The sequence below is a fragment of the Acipenser ruthenus genome, chromosome 7 (genome assembly GCF_902713425.1).
Source record: "Acipenser ruthenus chromosome 7, fAciRut3.2 maternal haplotype, whole genome shotgun sequence".
Taxonomy (NCBI): Eukaryota; Metazoa; Chordata; class Actinopteri; order Acipenseriformes; family Acipenseridae; genus Acipenser; species Acipenser ruthenus.
This window is the reverse complement of record NC_081195.1, coordinates 2,323,358-2,333,043: the sequence shown is the minus strand read 5'-3', so window position 1 is coordinate 2,333,043 and position 9,686 is coordinate 2,323,358. Positions and strand designations below refer to the sequence as shown.

The 9,686-nt window shown below is 39.6% G+C and overlaps 1 protein-coding gene across 6 annotated transcripts in view; it reads left to right on the top strand.

The window, feature by feature from the left end:
• The first annotated feature begins 6,107 nt into the window (after positions 1-6,107).
• Positions 6,108-9,686, top strand: part of LOC117414749 (gamma-adducin) — a 71,920-nt gene continuing 68,341 nt past the window's right edge. For 2 of the 6 annotated variants that reach the window (XM_034024533.3, XM_059026118.1), the window contains exon 1: positions 6,108-6,231. The gene's annotated coding sequence lies outside the window, so the exon portion shown is untranslated. Of the gene's footprint in view, positions 6,232-6,745; positions 6,916-9,686 lie in introns of those variants that run through there. The other 4 variants (XM_034922285.2, XM_059026116.1, XM_059026117.1 and 1 more) reach the window with 3 other exon arrangements.

The window sequence follows — 9,686 nt, the reverse complement described above, 5'->3', positions numbered from 1 at the left end:
CTGCTTTATATTATTATTATTATTATTATTATTATTAATTAGTCATTTAGCAACCTACAGAGGCTAGGGTGGAGAACTATGCATCAACAACTGCTGCTGCAGCAGAGTCATTTACCATAGGACCTAAGTTTTACATCCTATCTGAAGGACGGTGCACAAGGAAGGAGGTTAAGTGACTTGCTCAGGGTCACACACAGGGAGTCAGTGGCTGAGCCTGTATTTGAACCGAGAACCTCCTGGTAGCAAGCCCTTTTCTTTAACCACTAGACCACCAAGCCTACATATAAGCGGATCCTTTTCCCTGTTCTATAGCGATATTCAATAGTTTCCAGATACACGATTACATACCCAAAACAAATCACTGTTGTCAAAATAGCCAACATGTGGGTTAACATTTTATATCCCAACATTTTTCATTTTTGTTTTACAGACAGACGCTTACTGTGTTTGTGGAAAGTGTGATTGAATGTGACGATACTGAAGTTGGCTTCTTATTCGGACAGCATCTTATTCGCATTCCAGCTTCTTATTCGCATCCCACAAATATAACACAAATTGAATAAATAACTGGGGTATTTCAAGGGTTAAATCGCTTTGGGCCACTTATTCCAACTTCAGCGTCGTTTGTATGTGGCCCATTTCCTCAGCCTCACTGTCGTGTCAACTGTAAAGTGAGGCTGACATATTTGTGGATTTGCAAACTAAAAAGTACCATAAGAAAGCAGAGCAACAGAGAGTCAGCGCCACCATTTCTTGAAACATCTCGTTTTGAAACAGACGTAAAAAAAACATTGCTGGCCAAAACGAAACATGTTATGGGCATTCTGATGATATCACTTCAATCGTATGTGGAGCGTGTATCTCTTGTAAAAACAGAAAACAGGAAAACATTTTTCTGTATTTAAAACAAAAGTCATTTTTTAAAAATATATGTTTTGCCTTATGATCAGCAATTCAATAAAATGTACCTTCCAGGTATGATCGTTATTAACTTGCAACACAAGTAAGCATTACAATAGCAGTTAACAGCAACGCAGAAATATTGCACAGTGCTCCTTATACAATAGCTCTATATGCTCTGTGCTTTCACTGTGCTTTTCTACACCTTGCTGTCTTTCTTTACCATGAAATAATGCTGTAAGCTTCTATTAGGCTATTCTCCGAGTTTAATAGCATGTTAAATATACTAGAATTTGAGGACAATGATGAGCCAACTTAAATGAGCCAATGCAGAGCTAAAATAAATCTCCATTCTTCACAGACAGGCATTCATTGTAATGAGGGTTACATTATTTTTCTGAAATGATGACTTGTCTGTGTCGATTCATAAAGAAAGCTGTATTGTCCCTTTTCAAAACAGGCAAACATGTGCACAAGTTTGAAGTTTTTGATTGAGACCCAATTAAATAGTTCTAAATTAATTTTAGAGCTATTTTATGTGGCTTATTTTTTCGTGATTTCTTTTTACACAAAACTGACCCTGCAATTGAATGCGGTACACTACACTGCATTGTCAGCCGTTCAACTTTTAAGAATGGCATAGTGATGCACTGTGCCCTAAACGAGTTCTCTGTAATCTAAGGCTCAACTACAAGGCATTTCTTTCCTGGTATAATCTTCTCCCATGCTCTTAGCTTTGCACCTGTTACTGCACACTTTTTCTACCTACTTTGGTTATTAACTTCAAATTCTAACAGCCATAATAGGTCTCCCGCACTTTGTAGTTTATGAAATAGGCTACTGTCCTACCCAAAGGTATCTCTTCCCAATGTTATACAAGTAACTCCCAGTTGGGGGAGCTGTTTCTCTCTCTCTCTCTCTCTCTCTCTCTCTCTCTCTCTCTCTCTCTCTCTCTCTCTCTCTCTCTCTCTCTCTCTCTCTCTCTCGTTGCTGGTATTGAGTATGTACATGCTCTCTTATTCTATCATGTGTTATATACAGTCAGTCTATCAGTGATATTTATTCTGGCTGCCAATAAAGCTGTGTTTTGGGTTCAGTGTGCTGTGGCATGGAAAGCTTGATCAAAAGGAAGCAGTTGGTAACACTGTATGGAGGTGGATATGACCAAACAGTCCTGACAGACCTAAACTATTGGTAGCAGGAGTATTTTTAAGGCTTTTATTTTTATATATATATATCCTGAAAGTTCGGTCAACAAGTCATTATGAAAAGTTTTCCTAGAAAAGTGTAATGGGTCCCTTCAGATTTTCATGAAAGGACAGATTGTTGGGGATTCTCGTTAAGAACAACATAGTTGCTTGTCTGCACTCAAAGCAGCTAATGGGAACTGTAAGCTCTACTCCGGTGAACAATGGATCAAAGGGTTTTGTGGTGCATGAGGCTTCAATTCTTCATGTATTTAAAAGGTTTATACACACAGCTCTTTCACTGTCAAACCTGCTTCCCTATGATAAGTATGTAACTGACCTCTTCAATCAGAAATCTAGAAAGTTCCCTGATTCGAACAATATAGTTGACAGTACACAAATAAGTATATAAGTTCCCTTTCAATTCGAAGATGACCGCCAACAATACTTTTGGGATATGCCTGCTTGTCAGGTATTTGCTGAGCATTTTATATCAAAGCTGCCTATAGGCCCCTCCATGGAGTGACGTCCTCGAGTCCCGCCTCCCGATGTAATAAATAGTCACCGCAGCTGAAGGATGAGCTTAATGCTACGCAACTGCGTTTCATTTTAAATATATATATATTGCTGAGCAGACAAGCACATTGATCCACTCACCCATAAAGTGGTGCGTAGGTATATATATATAAAAGGTGTTTTTTCTTCTGTCTCTCTTTTTCTCCCTTCTCCAGGTCTGTAGGCTGTGCCACCCGCTGCAAGCTACGCGCTGCACCGGCCGTGTGCTGCACGCGGTCCAGACGCCATCTGAGGTGCTCCTCTCCACTGCAAGCTACGCGCTGCACCGGCCGTGTGCTGCATGCGGTCCAGATGCCATCTGAGGTGCTCCTCTCCACTGCAAGCTTCGCGCTGCACTGGTTGTGTGACTGCACTGCAACTGTCTGTAGGCTACGCTCCACACCGTTGCAAGCTACATGCTGGTTGTGTGACAGCCCAGACACAGACACACAGCCCAGTATCTTGGTGCTCTGCCCTTGATACTTGGTGCTCGGTGCTTCGGCGCCCCAGTGTCTAGGCCTCGACGCCCGCGGTACCCTCAGGTCCTCAGTGCCTCAGACCCTCGGTGCCTTGGTGCTTCGGCACCCTCAGTGCTCTAAAGCCTCGATGCCTCTGTGCCTCGGCACCCTCAGTGTTCAAGTGCTTCCCGACATCGGTGGCTTCGTGCCTCGGTGCTCCATAGTCTTGGTGCCTCGGTGCTTCGGCGTCCTCTGTGCCTCGAGAGCTACACACCTCGGCGCTTCGACGCCTTGAGGCTTTTCGAGCCCTGTGCAGCGGCGCCTTTGGTGGCACGCTGCCCCAGAGCTTCGGTACCTCAGTGCTTCGACACCCTTGGTGCTTCAACACCCATTTCAAAATTGGTGCATGGCCGGAGGCCACGATCCCATTTATTGCCATCTAGCAATGATTTTACAGTTTCTACAAGAAAGTGTATCTAGCAGCCATATCTGCACGCCATGTTCCCATCGACTCGGTATCTCCAGGCGCTCATATTCTGGCGACCCATTTTCTAAAGAGTGCTCGGCGGTTACGTCCTCCTATAAAGGACGTCCTCCACGAATGGAGACTAGACATGGTACTGGAGACTCTGACTAAGGCTCCATTTGAGCCCATACATTCAATAGAGCTGAAGTATCCCTCTATGAAGACAGCCTTTCTATTAGCTATCACTCTGCTAAGCGGGTCAGTGAGCTACAGGCACTGTCCGTGCACAGTTCCTGTATGCGTATTTGAGACAATGGAAACAGCGTGTCATCGCGCACGAACCCTGCTTTCCTTCCTAAGGTGATTACAACGTTTCACTTGAATCAGTCAGTGGAACTGGAGGCTTTCCATCCCCCTCCCTATCGGCAGCTTTGATATAAAATGTTCAGCAAATACCTGACAAACAGGCATATCCCAAAAGTATTGTTGGCGGTCATCTTCTTTTTCAGGGAACCGGGGTTACATCCGTAACCTATCGTTATTATTATGTATTTATTTTATTTTGTGTTTGGTTATAAGGTATGTCCTGCAATGTCTTTAGTTTGCTATATTTGCTGTATACAATACATTTTCTTCTTTACTGTATATTGACACTAGGTGTCACTGTCTGCCTTGTTGAAATGTGTTCTTTTAGCAGAAAGCCCAACCCCTTCTTGACACTGTTTTCTGTGTTTTAGTTATTGCAGACAAGTATGTTAAATCTATTGAGATTGCTAGAACAAGGCAACAGAAGATTTCACAAATAACAGAAACAAGTACATATACCCTAAGTATATATACAGTAGGTCACTGTGAACTTTTGTGCTTCAAGACACCTTTTCATTTTGTTTACATTTCCTAAAGGTAGTTTCAGCTTTAGACAAACAAGCTTCCTCCCCTTTTGAATGATTTTTACTGCACCTCTTTGTGCACTCCAAGCTTAGCAGGGTTACAAACACTGTTCCTGTTCTATTGATCACCTTTTATAGCATACAGCTGATATTTTCAACATGTTTTTCAACCTTCTTAAGCATGTTTAAGTGAATTAAACTTACAGTACAGTTGTATTTACTGGTCTGGTGCAGATACCCAAATGTCCTAACTAAAGCTTTTGTCCTAAATTAATGTTAAAATAAATAAGATTCAGAAGAAGACCCAGGAAATCAGGTGTGTTCAGTTATCCATACTCTGCAATACAACAAACTGGAGAATTCACACAGTTGTCATAAAGAATGATGGATCATTTTCTTCTTTATATGTTTGCCTAAATGAGAGAACAGGGGACTCCCAAAACCTTAACTCCCTAGAGATGAAGTAAGAGGAGTTTTAATCTCAACCACATAGCCCTCAAGGCTTAAAACTTGCGTTCCACAGAGGGTGCTTTTCAGATGACTTGAAGTGGAAAAATAATCCCTTTCTTACAGAGTCGACTTTTTGCCCAGGGCTACATTAAAGCTAGCTTTTCAAATGTAAATGCCTGTGTAACTTTAACTTGAGGCTGCAGCTAGCACAAATTACAGCTACCATTCTGAAGCATAGTTTACACTGTTATTATATATAGTGCAAAGGAAAGCCAGCATCTCAATGGTGCCACATCTGCTATAAATAGACACTCTTGTGAGACTCACCGTTGGACTAAAGGTTCAAAGTATATTTTGCCTCTTTCTGTGCCATCCATTCCATTAGCTACCATTAGCTATTACAATATATCACTTAAGGGAGGTTGAATTATTAAATGGACTCACAGCAGAACTGAAGTACTTTATATTAATTTAGAGCATTAATAATAAAAAATATTTTCTTTCTTGCCACTGTGCTGGAAATGAGGGCAGACAAATGGGGACAGGTGGTGTGTGTGTGTGTTCTACTGGCAGCATAGCGAAAGGGTGTGGTGGAAAATAGTGGCTTTTTGAACAGTGCAGAATGAACACACAGGTCAAGAGGTCAGGACAATGGTATAATTCTCTTAAATATTCTTGTTCTGTTTATATTAGGGGTGGGAAATAAATAATAATAATAATAATAATAATAATAATAATAATAATAATAATAATAATAATAATAATAATAAAACATTTGAGTACTTGATATTTATTTCTAATTGTAATTACAGCAAGATACTATAATATTAGAGTTGAAGAGTTGATCATGTTTATTTGTTAACTGTGTTAGTTACTATGTAATTACATTTGGTTTTATTGGAACCCTAAGGGCGTTATATCAGCATGTATACTTTGACACACTGCAGCAGCACAGATAGGTACCATTACTAAGAAAAGGGGAAATCTGTTGCATAAAAAACACATATTATGATATTTATTTATTTATGCATGCATGCATGCAACTGTAAATACTTGTGTATGTATAAGTCATCGTTATCCATTTTCTCATTATACTTAGTTTTTAAATAATACAATGTATATTTTATTTGCACAATGTAAATGTAAATTTGGAATGCATTACGTAGTTATTGCAGGTGAAAACCGTTGGCTTGAACTGAAGGCAATTTCTTCAACCCAAACACAGAACGATTTTTAAACTGCAGTCTGGTAACGCCCCTTCTCCAGTCCAAGCTCCATGCATCAAGGACTTTGAGTGTTAGCAGTCCACAGTCAGGGCAGATACGGTAAGATACTGAACTGCGGCGTTGGTTAATCATGTTTTTATATGTAAACCAACCTGATTATAAAATTACATAATTAAGAATTTGCTGTTAAAGAGTATTTTGTTAAAATGCAATTCTCAGGGAACGACTGTCTGAGAAGATAATCGACACTGCAGCAGTATGTGCACTGCCGCGTTTGGGTTAGAATTATTTCATCAGATCCTAAACACACATAATCATTATACAACGTATATTTGTAGTTTAATCACATTTTTAAAACAATGTATATTATTTGTAGTTGGAATACCATAGTCTCATTGGCATCAGAACTAATTAATGCACATTTAGTTTTTGTTTTTAATGTACTGTAGGCTAAATATTTTCTGAAAACGATCATTGAATTGATGAATAATAACATATAGATCATGGGTAGTAAATCATTTTTAAATAGTTTAGTTTTGCACGCAAACATATTAATATAAGCCCTTTGCCGTCTGCTCCTATACAGGGAGGCGGGGCTGCCAGATAGTGATCTCGGTATGGAGTAAACAACCAAGAGAACTAGAGTAGCGGGAGAAAAAAAAAAAACACTTCCTGCCAGATAGTGGTTCTCCGACTGGCGTTAGCAACAGGAGATACTGCAGCAAAGCAAGCTGGTGGGAGAGTGAAGGCAGCTGCAATTTGAAAATAAACTGAGTATTTCAGGTACAGCCTTTTTTAATATTGTTATTACATGTTGTAACTATATGTAAGATTTATTAAAAACAGATAGCACTGACTTTATATTTAGGACCTGTAATAAAAGGAAAAGTCGACGAGTTTACTATACTGCAGCAAGCTGGGGACAGGACTTGGCAGCTTTAATTACTACAAATTCAAGCAACGTTTCTTTATCTCATTTATCGCAATTGTAAGATCAAAGGACAGACGCATCTACCGCTTGAGTTTCAGGTGGAAAATACACGTGTATGTGTAGTTTATTAATTAGGCGTTTATTGATTAACACGTGTGACACAGTTGATAATGATATTAACAAGAAATACGGTCAGTTGCAGTAACGTGTGTAGGAATACATCATATCTACGGCAGAACAGATTTTGCTACTTGTAAGGGAAAGCGATCATTTGTAATTAAAAACATGTGAACGAATTGATTCAGTTATTAAATCGTTTTTTGCCTACGCGAATGAGGTGCTGTATTGTGTATTTATTGTGATGATCACCAAGCGCGTAAAATGCATTCCCTAAACCCCACGTTATATTTGGACTGTCTTTACTGTAACTAAGTCTGCATTACGAGGCCGGATACTGAGTGCAACAAAGACGGGACAGTTCGCAGCCATCCACTGATAAACAGTAGCAGGAATTAAAAGATTTAACGTCACACATTGGATGACAGACTTACTGTGCAACAGTTGTGATGTATATAATAAAGGGCTTTGGCCACTGGATCCCTTCCTCTTATCCGTCATCCGAAAAAGTCATGAGTGAATCACATTGCACACGGTCACTAGATGCTTAATGTCGTACTTCAGAGCGCTGATGTGCAGTGGAGGCTTTGTAATAAATGTACCTAGTTTCAGTTATTTTAATAAAAAAAATACAATTATGTTAATTGTTACATAACTTTGAACACAAAAAAGTTAAATGTAGTATAAACTTAATGATCAGCAAACGCTGCACTGTGTAACAATTTTTTATTTTTTTTTTTGGTTCCTGGGTAGTAAGTGTTATTTTCTAATTGCTTATGCCTCAAAAGTATAGAAAATGGCTATTATTCCCCACAAACTTTGCTTTTGTGACCAGGACAGTGATATTTTCAAATTTACCTATTTCCAATGAGAAAACTGGTGAATTTGTGTCTTTTTGTTCACATAAAGTCAGAAAAAAACAACATATGAATCCAAATTAACATGTATTTATACTAAAGTAATACAAAAATGACTACAAAAGATTTAGAAGTGAGTAGTTTTTCGAGATTTACGATTATACTGTAAATCACTTTCACGAATCAGCCCCCAAATGTAGCCTCCCATCATGTTCTCGTTATACTGTCCTTGGTAGCGGCGTTCAAAGTCCAGTATATCCTGGTGGAAGCGCTCACCTTGCTCCTCCGAGTACGCTCCCATGTTCTTCTTGAATTTATCAAGATGAGCATCAAGGATATGGACTTTGAGGGACATCCTACAGCCCATTGTGCCGTAGTTCTTCACCAGAGTCTCAACCAGCTCCACATAGTTTTCGGCCTTGTGATTGCCCAGGAAGCCCCGAACCACTGCGACAAAGCTGTTCCAAGCCGCTTTCTCCTTACTTGTGAGCTTCTTGGGGAATTCATTGCACTCCAGGATCTTCTTTATCTGTGGTCTGACGAAGACACCGGCTTTGACCTTTGCCTCAGACAGCTTAGGGAAGAAGTCTTGAAGGTACTTGAAGGCTGCCGACTCCTTATCTAGAGCTCTGACAAATTGTTTCATAAGGCCCAATTTGATGTGCAGTGGTGGCATCAGCACCTTCCGGGGGTCCCAGCCGTACTCCTCATACTTCAAGGCGTCCAGCAAGGTCTTGATGCTGTTGTAATCCTCTTTGAGGTGCACCGAGTGAGCCAGGGGAAGAGACGGGTACTTGTTACCATTATGGAGCAGCACGGCTTTGAGGCTTCTGGATGAGCTGTCAATGAAGGACAGTATAACAAGAACATGATGGGAGACTACATTTGGGGGCTGATTCGTGAAAGTGATTTACAGTATAATCGTAAATCTTGAAAAACTACTCACTTCTAAATCTTTTGTAGTCATTTTTTATTACTTTAGTATAAATACATGTTAATTTGGATTCATATGTTGTTTTTTTTTTACTTTATGTGAACGAAAAGACACAAATTTGCCCGTTTTCTCATTGGAAATAGGTAAATTTCAAAATATCACTGTCCTGGTCACAAAAGCAAAGTTTGTGGGGAATAATAGCCATTTTCTATACTTTTGAGGCATAAGCAATTAGGAAATAACACTTACTACCCAGGAACAAAAATGGTGTTACATTTAGTGCACCAAGATGGAAGTTAAAACGTTTGCTAATTATTACGTTTCTACTAGATGTACAATAATGTTGTTACGCAATACATAATTAAAAAAACAAAAACATGATATTATACAGCTGCATACGGTTGTCATAGCATCAGAAACCATATGACCAATATTTTATTTCAAACACTCGCTCCTGTAATACATATATTAAAAAGTTGGGAAGCTAGCAATGAGCTACCGTAAATACTGTACCATAATGACCTTCTACCCTCTGTGTATGGAGCCAGTAATTCCATCACTTTCATGTACTGCCCCTCTCCATCACTTTCATGTACTGCCCCTCTCCATCACTTTCATGTACTGCCCCTCTCCATCACTTTCATGTACTGCCCCTCTCCATCACTTTCATGTACTGCCCCTATTTTTTTGCGCTTGCCCCGCTTCTTTCTCTGAT